The sequence below is a fragment of the Prionailurus bengalensis genome, chromosome C2 (genome assembly GCF_016509475.1).
Source record: "Prionailurus bengalensis isolate Pbe53 chromosome C2, Fcat_Pben_1.1_paternal_pri, whole genome shotgun sequence".
Taxonomy (NCBI): domain Eukaryota; kingdom Metazoa; phylum Chordata; class Mammalia; order Carnivora; family Felidae; genus Prionailurus; species Prionailurus bengalensis.
This window is the reverse complement of record NC_057350.1, coordinates 84,322,679-84,336,657: the sequence shown is the minus strand read 5'-3', so window position 1 is coordinate 84,336,657 and position 13,979 is coordinate 84,322,679. Positions and strand designations below refer to the sequence as shown.

The 13,979-nt window shown below is 38.7% G+C and overlaps 1 long non-coding RNA gene, 3 other non-coding genes and 1 pseudogene across 5 annotated transcripts; all 5 read left to right on the top strand.

Moving 5' to 3' along the window:
• Positions 1-2,161: 2,161 nt before the first annotated feature.
• On the top strand, positions 2,162-13,166 carry LOC122491682. Of its 2 annotated transcripts, XR_006299419.1 has the most exons (5): positions 2,162-2,372; positions 4,758-4,969; positions 8,135-8,295; positions 9,425-9,565; positions 12,880-13,166. It is a non-coding gene; the product is annotated as an uncharacterized LOC122491682 (long non-coding RNA). The 2 variants fall into 2 exon arrangements; XR_006299418.1 differs by lacking the exon at positions 4,758-4,969 and having other exon boundaries at positions 2,167-2,372.
• On the top strand, positions 9,620-9,799 carry LOC122492539. The gene has a single exon (XR_006299711.1). It is a non-coding gene; the product is annotated as a small nucleolar RNA SNORA81 (small nucleolar RNA).
• On the top strand, positions 10,142-10,271 carry LOC122492508. Its single transcript, XR_006299683.1, has one exon. It is a non-coding gene; the product is annotated as a small nucleolar RNA SNORA63 (small nucleolar RNA).
• Positions 10,745-10,879, top strand: LOC122492517. The gene has a single exon (XR_006299691.1). It is a non-coding gene; the product is annotated as a small nucleolar RNA SNORA4 (small nucleolar RNA).
• LOC122491681 lies at positions 11,327-11,864 on the top strand (annotated as a pseudogene).
• Positions 13,167-13,979: the final 813 nt, after the last annotated feature.

Sequence of the window (13,979 nt, the reverse complement as noted above, 5' to 3'; positions counted from 1 at the left end):
AATTTTTGTTAAAAATGTAAGGTTAGTGTCTAGATTCATTATTTTGCAGATGGATGCCCAGTTTTTCCATCACCACTTGTTGAAAAGACTGTCTTTCTTCTATTGAATTTCCATTGCTCTTTTGTCAAAGATCAGTTGACTAAAGTTGGGTGGGACTATAACAGAGCACTTTATTCTGTTCAATTGATTTATTAGTCTATTATTTCACCAACACCATGCTGTCTTGATTACTGGATAAGAATGTCTATGGTCGCTGTGTATGTGTATGCATCAGATATATGTGCGGTTTATTAGATTTTGTTATCAGTGTTATACTCATTTCATAAATAGAATTTGGAAGTTGTCTCTATTTCTGTGCTCAGGATAGAATCAATAGCAACCAACTTATCTGTTCCTTAAAGTTTCTCAGTAGAATTCTCCTGTGAAATAATGTAGTCCTGATGCTTTTGTGGATGGAGGTGTGGGAAAATACAGTTCTCTTACAACATTTATTTATTCTATGGTAACCAGTTCACTGAGCTTCTATCTTTTCTGGGATATTTTGATAAATTATATTTCTTGTAATTTCATCTGTATTACCCAGATTTTCAAATTTATTACACAGAGGTAACATGATCCCATACAATTCTATGAATTTTTTGTGTAAGTTATTTCACCTTGTTTTTATTTTGATTGTACTTCCTCAGGCTAGCCAAGTGTCTATTCTTATTTTTTTTCAGATCTTATATTTATTAGTACTCCCATTTCTGTTTTCTAAATTATGAATTGCTTCTTTAACTCTTCCACACAACAACCTGCACATGGGTATTTATAGCAGTTATATTCACAATTGCCAAATTGGAAGCAACCAAGATGCCCTTCAGTAGGTGAATGGATAAGTAAACTGTGGCACATCAAGACGATGGAATATCATTCAGCACTAGAAAGACATGAGCTACCACGCCATGAAAAGAAATGGAGGACACTTAAATACATATTGCTAAGTGAAAGACATAATCTGAAAGAAGTGATTACCTCGCGAAAGCTGTAAACTTCTTACTGTACATTTCCAACTATATGACATTCTGGAAAAGGCAAAACTATAAAGACAATTTAAAAGATCAGTGATTGCCAGGGGTTATTGGAGAGAGAGGAATGAATATGCAGAGCACAGAGGATTTTTAAGGCAGTAAAACTACTCTTGGATATATATGGTTAAAAATTCATCTGAACTCGTAAAAGTACAACACCAAAAATGAACTAAATTGTAAACTATGGACTTTCAGTGATTATGATATGTCAGTGTAGATTCATCAGTTGTAACAATGTACCACTCTGGTGGGTGATGGTGATAATAGGTGGGGGGGGGGGCTATGCATGTGGGGGGCAATGTGTTACACAGGAAATCTCAGTATCTTCTGGCCAATTTTGCTATGAACCTATAACTTCTGTTAAAAACTCTATAGACTTGCAACCAGAAGATGAGTAAGTTCTGGAGATCTAATGCACAGCATAGTGAACTATTGTTAACAACACTGTGCTTTATACTTCAAAGTTGCTAAGAGACTAGATCTTAAATGTTCTCACTATGCACAAAAAAATAATTATGTGACTTGATAGAGGTGTTAGCTAATGCTGTGGTGGTAATCATATTGCAATGTATAGATGTGTCAAATCAACACACTGTACAGCTTAAACTTACACAATGTGATGTGTCACTTATTTCACAATATTTTCAAATACCATTATAGAAAAAAATAGTCTATTTAAAAAGTCTGTGATTTCAGTTTTGAGGCGATTAAGAGGGCTTTTGTAAGCATATGTTTTTCACATTCTTGAAAACATAAAATTGTGTATTCTTAGCCCATATCCCTTTATATTCTAAACCAGCTCCCTTCCCTTCTTCCCCTCAGAGGCTCTAAAGCTTAAAGATCGTGGGGTGTTCCTTGTCCTAGAGCCTACGAGAGAGAAAGAACCCCCCCGGACCACAGGAGGACCCACCTAGCCGACACCCAGGGTCCTACGAAGGCTGACAATAGGGCCGACACCTCCCCACTAGGCAGACCACCTACAGGGCAAAGAAACCGATTGGCCAATCGCCACCACGGAGCGCAGCTCTGTTCTGTGATTGGCTTTAGCGGTGACGCCCCCTCCTGAATTGCTTGCTTGGATTGGTCCATTTCTTGGCTCTGACCTGGACGGTGGCCAGAGGAGGACAAGAGACTTCCAGAAAGAATGGAGGGATGATTTGCGTGACATATGAAACGCAGTCGCATATCAACAAGCAGCCGGGCTTCGGGGACGTGGCCACGGCCTCTGTGGTGCTGGTGCTGCTGATGGCGACTGAGAGGAACCGGAGGGGAGCGCCCCCCGAGCCCGCGGCTGCCGCCGAGGTAAAGGTTGCTTTCCCGCGCAGGGGCGGGGGATGTTTGGCCTGCCTGAGCAGTGGGAGGTGAGGAGGGGGAGGAGGACTGGAGGGACCCGGGAATCTGCTTTCAGTCCCACCCCCCACCCCCCGCCCCCGAAAGGGCATCCTCTTACACCTAGCCCTTTCCTCTCCTCCCTCTCCCTGCGTTCACCCTTCAGCCCGCTGACTGCCTCAGTTTCTCCATTTGGGAGGTGGAGGACCATGGAGCTAGGCTTGCCGTTCTCCATGCTCCCCTCGCCATGGAGTTGCCAGATTTGGCAATAAAAACACGAGACACTGGATAAATTTAAATTTCAATCAACAAATAATTTTTGCCTATAAATATATCCCCAATATAACGTGAAATTTTGAACTGAGCATGTTGTTTTTTTATCTGGCAAACCTAGACTAGACTAATACTTGTACACCTCCTAACCATTTACAGCGTGCTCTCACAGCAGTCCCCGTGTGGGGAGTGTTGTTGTAATCCAAGTTCTGAAGAAGCCTGAAGAAGACTTGCCCAAGGTTATGCAACTAGTGGGTAATGAGTCCAGAACACCTTAAAAACCCATTTTAGTTCTGCTGCCCTTCATCAGAAGAAGACTCCTGGGGAGTTTGTTCTTACTGTTGGAATTAATCCAGTTAACAAAAGCAAACTTATCCTTCAGAGGGCTGGAGAATAAGTTTATATTCAAGTTCTCCTCTACAGCATTTATATTTCAGGGAAGAAGTAACTGTATTAAGCTGTTAAGGAATATTGATTTGCTCTGTGATGATTAAAGTATACTTTATAATGACTACACAATGGCATATCATTTGGCTTTGATGTCAGTGGACAAAGTTATACTCATATGTATTGCAAAAATTCCATACATCGCCATAAAAGTAGGGATTAAGTGCATTTGGCATGTAGAGGCTAAGAGCTCGAATTCTGGAATGAAACACACCTGGGTTTAAAGCATAGTTCTGTCACTTTGATGGCAGTAGGCAAATTATATAATCTCTCTGGGCCTCAGTTTCCTCTTCTTTAAAATAAAGATGATAATAATTGTACCCACTTCATAGGATTGTCAAGTGCCTGGGACATCAAAAGTAATTTTAGCTATTAGCTATTACATTTGACCGTTAGAGTGAATCTTTGGCATAACAAATCATTCTATATTTTTAACTTTTAAATTTTTATTTCAATTTTTAAATAGCCAAACAATTAAGAATGTTATGGATATCTGAGTTTCAGTGAAAAGAAATGTACTGTTCAATAATAGATAAAGCAAGCATTTTAGATTATAATATACCAATTTTACCAAATCAAATATCTATAAGCTGGGCTAATAAAAATATTTATGTATCAGTTTCATTCATTGTTCCCCATGCATAATTTTATATTATTTTTATTTTCATTGTGTTTTAAGCAGAAGAAACATTACCAACCACTATGGGAGAGAAAATAACTACAGGGTAATGGGTAAAGCTAGAAAATGAGTTTACATTCAGTTATTTATGGTAAGGTAGACTTAATATGTTTTAAAAGCCAAAGGTCAAGCCTTACCAGAGTTTCTTATTTCTTTGTATATTGTTTTATTTCCTTAGTGTTTACAGTGTTAAGATAGTTTAATTGCAGACTATTCTCTAATATTCCTTTGAGAATTTTTCCTGATTTTCCTTCAAAAAGCTACAAAACCTTTCCACCACCTAAAGAGAAATGTAGAACAAAGATTGAAGTTCTAATCTTAGCAACTACTGTTTATTACCCAAGTGATTGTAAACAAGTCACTTATCATATCTGATCCTTGATTATTTGTAAAATCATAACAAACGCCTGAGTCTCCACCCCAAGGTTTATAAATGCTGTCAATTATTACCAGCTATTTATTCACCCGAGAAAACTGCAATTGTAGATGGATCCAACTATTTGTCTTCTTTGTGCCTGCATCAAGCTTCCTAGAAGAGCTGGAGAAACTTGTGCACTGAGAAGACTTGATAGTAAAAGAAATTCATGGGAGTCAACGTTGCCTAGTCGTTTTGCACTGCACAGCAGGCCCATAGCGTTTCTCTAGCCACCTCATTCTTTCATTTTCTGCAACTGCTGTATCAGATTCTCTTCATTCTTTTTAAACCTCTGACATCCCTCACAAGCCATTCTCAGCAAATGATGTCAATGTTAATGAGGAAATAGAATTCCTGTGTTCTGAGCTTCCTGCCAGCAAACATTAATGTTTCTGCCCCACTGCCTGTGTCATCCTTGTCATATCATAGTTCACTTTGGAGTCCTGTAGTCCCATGGTAATGTAATAGAGCACAGGCTCTAAATCGTTTTTCCTGAAAATGATATTCTCCCGTTCATTAGGGACTGTGATGTGCTTCTTCCTAGATTGTGGCCTGTACATCACACTGGCTTCTTACTCCACCTGTGAGGCCATCCAGAGTTTGAAGCCAGAAATCACACACACATCATTTAGCAACCGAGTGATCAATTTCCCGTTTGTGGGCTTCAGCTGGAGAAGCTTTCTGCAGGAAGCTCTGGGTCTAATCCTCAAGGAGAAAGCTGGGATCAGTGCTTTCAAAGTTCAGACATGACACAAGGTGCAGAATGCTTTTCTTGTTTCCTCTGATTGTCAAGGATTTTTATTGAAGCCTCACTTAAACCTGCTTTTCTTTCTTTGACACCATTTTCTGCAGTTATGTTTTATTACCAAGTAGAGCTTTGCATTCATAAAGGCTAAATTTATTCCACTAACGTTGTAGAAATGGGTCTCTTTTCACCCACACACTAGGTCTTCCTGCATCCTATGCTGATCCCTTCCAATTTATTTTGCTCGCTCCTCCTCATGGTCCTCTTGGCTGTGCCCTCCATATCTGCAGCCACTTCCTTGGAGACTGGGACTGGAGATACAGCTGTGCCATAGGGGACCCTAGCTGGCTGGCTTGTGGTTTCTCCTTCTAAATCACACTCTGGAGATTCAGATGCCCTCGAGTTCCCATGATTTATTGATGAGTTATTTCATCTTGGCTTTACCATCCTATGGTTGAATGTTTGTTACCTACAGACTTATTAGTTGCCACTCATTAGTTGCCACTAAAGGATAAGGAATAGGATTACAATCTACGAATTTTTCATGCAAAGGTGGAAATTTGGATTTGCATATGAAATTTCCTCAGAAAGCATCTAATTCGGGTTTAAAACACTATGCAGAACAAAGAAAACAAATGAGCTGCCAGTTTAAGATTTCTGTGGTTTCTCTTCTATAAATTATGTTAATAGGCTTGATACTCTTATTTTGAATTTTACACTTTTAATTTGAAATTATTTTAGACTTCTAGAAAAGTTACAAAAGTGGACAAGGAATTCCAGTATTCTTTACCTGTATTTCTCAAATGTTACTATTTATAACACATTTGTTTTATTCTTTGTATATATACACAATTGCAAATTGCACATATACTCACATAATGTATTTCTGAAGCATTTGGCAGTAAGTCACTGACATTATGCCTGTTTACCCCTTAATATTTCAGTGTGTGTTATCTAGAAATAAGGGTATTCTCTTACATCATAACACAATTATCAAAATAAAAAAATAACATTGATTCAATATTATTTAATCTGTAGACCTAATTCAAATTTCACCAGTTGACCAACTAGTGAACATCTTACAAAAAAAAAAAAATGGCTTGTTTACTGGTCCAAAATATAATATAGGATCATATGTTGGATTTAGTAGTTATGTCTCTTTGGTCTCCTTCATTCTGGAACAGTTCCTCAGTCTTCGTCTTTCGTGATTTTAATAGGTTAGATGATGAAGTGATTTTGGTATTCGTATCCTTAATAGAGATCTCTGCGTACTAAAAATATGTGAGTAGAGGATGGTGTCAATCATTGAGAATGGAGGACAGTTTTTTAATAGAATATTCCCCCATTGTTTGTTTGTTTTCTGACACTTCTCCCCAAATAGATTCAGGCTATCCATTTGGGGAAGAGAAAGCACAAAAGTGATGTTGTGTTCATCTCAGTGCATTCGGAAGCGGGCAAGCTTTACTCTCAAGCAGGTGTTGCCCTGGAGGTGGCTCCATCCCACAGAAGAACTGTGAGATCAGTGTAGTCAGTCCTCAGGGGTGTCCTTACCAAAGAGGCCAGCACTAGTTTATTTACATCTGCACCACCAGTCATTGGTTAATGGCTGTCCCCCAGGGGAACATAAATTTTCAGATACTTCAGGTTTTACAAAAGTGAAGAATAGCTTAAGATTTGGTGTAAAGTGGTCTATTCAGAACCTTTTTTTTTCTATTATTGTCCACATGCAAGCATATAGTTTTTGTCTCAAAAATTTTTTAAAAGTTTATTTATCTTGGAGAGATAAAGAGAGAGCATGCGCTGGGAAGGGGCAGAGAGAGGGAAATGCAGAATCCGAAGCAGGCTCCAGGCTCTGAGCTGTCAGCACAGAGCCTGGTGTGGGGCTTGAACTCACAAACTGCAAGACCATGACCTGAGCCAAAGTCAGACACTCAACTGACTGCACCACCCAGGCATCCCTGAGTTCTTGTTTCAAATTAAACAGGAACTAGGTTTGCAGAGATGGTTTGCAGGGCTATATCTCCCCAGCCTGAGAAACTAAAGCTGTCTTTGTTTCAGGGTAGACAGAATCCATGCCCTTTGTGTTATTGTTGTTAAGTCTAAATGCAATTTTGCAACATGAAAACTGCAATGATCAGTAATTAGTTGGGAATCTTTGTAGTTTGTGATAAATCTGTTGCATGCTATCTGTTTTTCAAAGCTCACTGCAAGCATCTGGGTGGCTCATTTGGTTAAGTGTCAGACTCTTGATTCTGGCTCAGGTCTTGATCTCATGGTTCATGAGATCCAGCCCACATCCAGCTGTGAGCTGACAGCATAGATTCTGCTTGGGATTCTCTCTCTCTCTCTCTCTCTCTCTCTCTCTCTCTCTCTCTCTTTATGTCCCTCGCCCCCACCTTTCTCTCAAAATAAATACACGTTTAAAAAAAAATTCACTGTTACTAGCTATGAAATAAAGCTTTTCTTAACCAAGCTGTAGGCTTTATTAAGATCAAGGCTATATGGCATAACTTCCCATTGGAAAGGTTTATTTTTAAAGTAACTGATAATCAGTGACTACATAACAGAACAATTTGTCTTGGAGCTATAAATAAAGAACTTGTTTCACTACTTACATATCCTGCACACAGAAGAATAATGTACGAAATGTTTGTTTGGATTCTTTAATTATCTAACTGGTATCTCTAGGAAGCTGAGGATCTCAAGTTTGTAAAGGCACAGAAATCTAATCAAAAATGAGATGCTGTGGGGCCCCTGGGTGGCTCAGCCGGTTGAGCATCAGACTTCCGCTCAGGGCATGATCTCACAGTTCATGAGTTCAAGCCCCACATTGGGCTGGCTGCTGTCAGCTTGACAGCTCAGAGCCCACTTTGGATCCTCTGCCCCCCTCTCTTTCTGCCCCTCCCCACTTCCACTCTCTCTCAAAAAATAAATAAAACATTTTTAAAAAATAAAAATAAAAATGAGATGCTGAAAGGGATTTTATCATGAAGCAGTTTGATTATTCTGCATTGTAAGCTTAGAAGTGATTCTGTGTTGTGCTGCATAAAAGCTGTTTGCAGACCAGAATCTTAAGATTCCAAATATGAGCAGTTCAGCATTTAGCCATGTGCTTCAGAAATGGTTTGGTGGAGCCTGTATTTCTACAACATAATAATTTAAGCTTTAACTTTTAGATCCAAATGGTAATTCTGGCATTTGAATACTGTAAGGAGACAATTTGTCATGCCTGCATTGTGGAAATGGTGTTCCAAGTGAAAGGCACAGCATACAGTTGAAGCAGCACATACCGGTGTTTCAGGGAGAGCGTCTGATATGTTAAATAGAAGCTATCTTTGTAAGTATCACCATATTTTACTTAGGGCATGTTTAAACTGGTGATATTGAGGTACAGGAGGGAAAATAATTCGCCTCATTGTTTAAGCCAAATGCATGAATTCCTAGACATGATACTAGGACTTTCCTTTGATAAACTTTATATTTTAGATCCATTTTAGGTTTACAGAAAAATTGAGAAGATAGTTCAGAAAGTTCCTATATACTTTGTAAGGAGTTTCCCATATCTTAGTGTGGTATTTGTTAAAATTAATGAACCAACCTTGATACATTATTGTGAACTGAAGTCCAGAATTTACTCTGATTTCTTTAGTTTTTACCTAATGTCTTTTTTTTTTTTGGTTCCAGTATCCCACCCATTTAATTTATATTTAATTGTCATGTCTCCTTAAGCTCCTCTTGGCTGTGACAGTTTCTAAAATTTTCCCTGTTTTTGATGACCTTAATAGTTTTTAGGAGTCAGATATCAGTCAGCTATGTAGTAGGATGTCCTTATATTGGAATTTGATGTCTTTCTCAAGATTAGACTGCGGTTATGGGTTTTGGGGGAGGAAGACCACAGAAGTAAAGTGCCATTTTCATCTCATTAAATTAAGGATTATTACTGTTGAGTTGACCTTGGTCCCCTGGCTGAGGTGGTGTTTGTTAGGTTTCTCCAATAAAGTTACTCCTCATTGGTTTCTCCAATAAAGTTACACTCCCCTTCCGTAATGTAGTCTTTGGAAGGAAGTCCCCATGCACAACCCACATTTAAGTAAGATTTGTTTTTTTAACTTTCCAAAATGGGTCAAGATGCTTGTTTTGGATGAAGCAGATAAAAATGTGGAGTCAAGGGATTAAAGGTCAAATCCATGAGATTTACCAGAAATTAAATATAAGCATTAAGGTGGGCACGTGATTTGTCTATAGCTAGCAGGTTGGGTTAATTGTTACAGTATAGCTGTGAAGTGCTATATTGTCCTTTCCCCCTGCTGAAAACAATTGTTTCCTACAATCTCTGTCTAGCTCAATTCTATAGTAAGACAGGGACGCTTGGTCTCAAACATTTCTCTATGTATTATTACGAAAACTGTTATATCTGCTTAATTGATGTGTCAACATAATTAGTTATCTCTCTCTTTTCTTTTAAGGTTGGGTTGTTTTCTGCCTTAATGTCAATCGATATGTTGGAAGTTATCAAAAAGTTCATGAGAAATCCATTTCAACTTCTAATGAAGAAGGAAGAATTGACCCTTGAAAGGACCAGTATTTTATAATATTTTTGAAAGAGGGTAATGTTTTTCTAGTTGATATACATAAAAATTATGGCCAGAATTTTTTTTTTTACCTTCTTACTTAAGCTCTGTACTAAAATTACAGAAAGTAGTAACCGTGTCATAGTATTTATAAGTAAAGCAGCAGAGTAAACACAAGAAGAGAAACAATTATACCAGATAATAGAAAAACTGAGCTGAACCTCTTTCTTAAGTCCAGGATACTTTGTTCTAAAATTTGGTACAATAATATCTGTATTTAAGTGGAATTAATAGAATGAATTTCTAACTTGCCCCTTGCAATGGCAGGGATGAGAGCAAGAAATCAAATGGCTTTTCCTTCTGACTCTATTAACATTTTCCTCTCTGCAATACCGGGGTGGGGGGTGGGGGCTGGAATTACATGCTCCTTGTGGCATACAAGAGACCAACCAGTACACAGGCTGTACTTTTTCAGAACACAAGGCAGAGGGTAGACTGGCTTCTGAGAAAACGCATGCCAGGAAGTTCAGTTTCTGATGTGGTAAGAGTAGTTCTTCCCTAGTATTGCCAGTTAAGACACAGTTAATATCGAATTACTTCCTTAATAAACTGATGCAGGATGTAGTTACAATGTAGCTGTAAAGTGCTGCCTTGTCTTTACCCCTGCTCAAAATAAAACTGTTACCTTTCTAGCCCTGTCTGCCCTGGTGCTTAGCAGCCAGGGATGCGTGGTCTCAGACATGTCTACCAAGTTAAACACTGACTTGAGGAATGACTCTTGAGAATTCAGTCTTATTAATATTTTGCAGGTGGTGACAGAGAAAGAAAGAAAGAAAGAAAGAAAGAAAGAAAGAAAGAGAGAGAGAAAGAAAGAAAGAGGCATTATCAGGAAGGAATTCAGGTATGGGACAAACCACGTTTTTTTTTTTTTTTTAATTTTTTTTTTTTCAACGTTTATTTATTTTTGGGACAGAGAGAGACAGAGCATGAACGGGGGAGGGGCAGAGAGAGAGGGAGACACAGAATCCGAAACAGGCTCCAGGCTCTGAGCCATCCGCCCTGAGCCTGACGCGGGGCTCGAACTCACGGACCGCAAGATCGTGACCTGGCTGAAGTCGGACACTTAACGGACTGCGCCACCCAGGCGCCCCGCAAACCACGTTTTGATTACTGCCAACTTACTGGTATTTCAATTCCTCATTTAATTATAGTCATCTGCCAAAAGTTGGTTTTGAGGGGAAGATTTTTAGCAGTCTTTGTCAGCTCAAGCTATGTGGGGAAATAAAGCCCACACTCCACAGTGAGCTGTATGATTTCTATGCGGTTCATTACCGTTTTGTGGCCTGGAAGAGTGTGCAGCAGCTGCTGTTTGAATCAGAACTTGAACATATACTACCGTGATCTCAGGCTCATGATTTTTATGTACAATGGTATCTATGGTTATAAACTATGTACCGCCCACCACTTGTGGAAACTGTATTCTCAACTGAATATTTGTCATCTTCATTGAGTATTTGCCTTTATTCTGGTGAAATAAATTTATGTGTTGTTGTTCAAGTGTGATTCTGTTAGCCAGACAACCTTTAAAATCAGATATATGAATGAGGACAACAATCTTATCATCTAGTAACATGGTAAGATGTATTTAAATTCTACTTGGAGAGATTCATGGTTGATCAGAACATAGTAGAAAAACAAATGTGAAATGTAGCCCAGACTTTGGATTTTGTACAATTGATATTCAAAGGAAAAATCAACAATGCTGTTAGATCCAGCTGCCTTAGCTTACACGTGAGTCCTTTTTTTTAGTCGTGTTATTCACATCTTGTGCTTTCTTGGGGATTCCTCTATAATTGGGATTTTGTTAGCATTTTCTGGTATCAATTTACATTGACACTGGCTTAGGTATAGTGGTTTTATTACTAAATAAATTATGTCTTGCTACTAATGTAAAAATAACTTTAAAAAGATATAGAGGCACCATGTCCAGCCGCAAAGGGGGCAGGAAGAAGCCCCTGAAGCAGCCCAAGAAATAGGCCGAGGAGATGGTCAACAGAAGGCGTTCAAGCAGGAGCCAAAAGAGGAGCAGAAGAAACTCCAGGAGCTAAAAGGCCAAGACCAGGCCACAGGGAAGGGCCCCCTGGTCACAGGCAGAATTAAGAAATCTGGCAAAAAGTAAACTGTTCCTTGTGCCTGAGGCAATGGTAATCCTTAATTCCATTCCTGTTTAAACATCTGGATTCCCTGTCGTAACCCTGTTGCTACCGATAGCTAGAATGGAGTGTCTTAGATCCTGTTGTACATTTAAGAATAAACTTTTGTTTTAAAAAATCAATCATTAAAATAAAAAAGAAAGACAAAATGTAGTAGTCAACAAGAATAGATGATGAGATGGTGCTCAGAGATGGCACTGGCCTAATTTAGGACATGGTTTCACGAGTGAAACAACATGTAGTTTGGACAAAGAGCGAGTCAGTATTTCCATATTTGTTTTTTTCTTGTTCCGGTTATTTGATATTTTAAATTGCTCCAGCCACGGCATTTTTGATTGGCTATATTATCTGTTTTGGTATAGAGCCATGGTGGTATCTCAGCCATCTGTGTTACGGTGTCTTAGGTGAACTGAGCAGAAAGCAGTGATAAGTATGGGTTATCATGACAGATCTTTGGAAGTTCCTTCCACACACACACTATAAAAAGTTTTTAAGTCCTAGACCAAGTCTGTCCAATAGAACTTTTGCAGCAAGGAAAATATTCTATATCTGTGCTGCCCAACACAGAAGTGACAGGCCACCACGTAGCTACTGAGGTGTGGTTCATGCAACCGGTTAACTATATTTTCTATTTTATTTAATTTTAATTCCAATATCCACATGTAGCTTACTGGCTATTGTATTAGACTGCATAGTCCTAAACAATAGCTAACATTCCAGAGTTTATAGTTGCACTTTATAGTTCCAAAAGTGTGTCAAGACGAATTACGTAATTGTTCTTTTTGTTTAGTCTGTGGTGTTTACATCTGTCCCAGGCCAACAACTGCTCTTGGCTAGCCCTCTTGGTATGGGCTTTAATTCCACTACCACAAACACAATACTGTCATCTGCTTTATAAATAATAATGCTTAAGATGCCTGATAGAATCTGATTTTGCAGCCAAAGGAATCCTTTCCACTAACTACAAAAGAAATCCTTTTTCTCTCTAGATATTGTAATTGGCATCTAGTTAGAATCACTCTATATATAATCTTGGGAAATAAACAGCCACTGATGGTTAACAAGTAGCTCATATTGTTAGTAGTCCATATTGTCCTTGATAAGCAATATTCTGATTAATAATTTTTGTTTGTTCAGAATTGGCAGTGGAGGCTGATCTGGGAGGAAAGCTGTGGCCATAAACATTGAAGAAGACAAGTGGATTCTTTGTGACATTCAGACTTTCTACAATAGCACAGTGGAGGAAATGCCAATGAATGTGACTGACCTTATTTAATTCCTGGGATGAGATAGTTTTGAATGGAGCACTCACTGTTGTGGAATAGGTGATGATAACGTCCACTGTGCTTCTTTCTTTGGGAATATTTGAAGCTCGTCTCAATGCTCATAACGGATCAAAAATACAGATTTTGATGGTAACACTACTCTTACTCGTGAGCCCATATGAGGATGGTCATTGGTTTTATCTGCTTCAGAATTAGAATATTGGAGTTGGATATGACAGATGGGGTTGTAACAATTATTCTTAGAAATGTATTTCCTAGTTCTGTAAAAATGGTTATATTGAGTGTGCTCCATCATTTAATACTATATTGTGGACTGGACAATATGTGCTGTATAAAAGCAGCCAATTGAGGTGCCTAGGTGGCCCACTTGGTTGGGCGTCCAACTTCGGCTCAGGTCATGATCTCACAGTTTGTGAGTTCAGGCCCCACATTGGGCTCTGTGCTGATGGCCATTTGTGTTACGCGTTACGTGTGCCATCAGCACAGAGCCTGGAGCCCACTTCGAGTTCTGTGTCTCTCCTTCTTTCTCTGCCTCTCCCCTGCCCATGCTCACACTGTGTCTCTCTCTCAAAAATAAATAAACTTTAAAAAAAGAAAAGAAAAGAAAAGCAGCCAATTATGGGGCGCCTGGCTGGCTCAGTCAGTGGAGCATGTGACTCTTGATCTTGAGATTGTAAATTTAAGCCCCAGGTTGGATGTAGAGACTACTTAGAAATAAAATCTCTTTTTAAAAAAAGCATCCAATTATATTAAACTAGTTTATCTGCTTTTATTGTGTTAGTCATTAGACTGAATAAAACAAACTCGAAAATGTTTTTTTTTAAATAAAGTATTTGATTTCATTTTGTATGGTATTGTGTTTTTACTTTGTAATGTTACGGCATCAGACTGGAATGCTGGCGGGAAAACCAAGCGGCACTTGGAGACCTTGGTGGATTGGGGATTTATTTA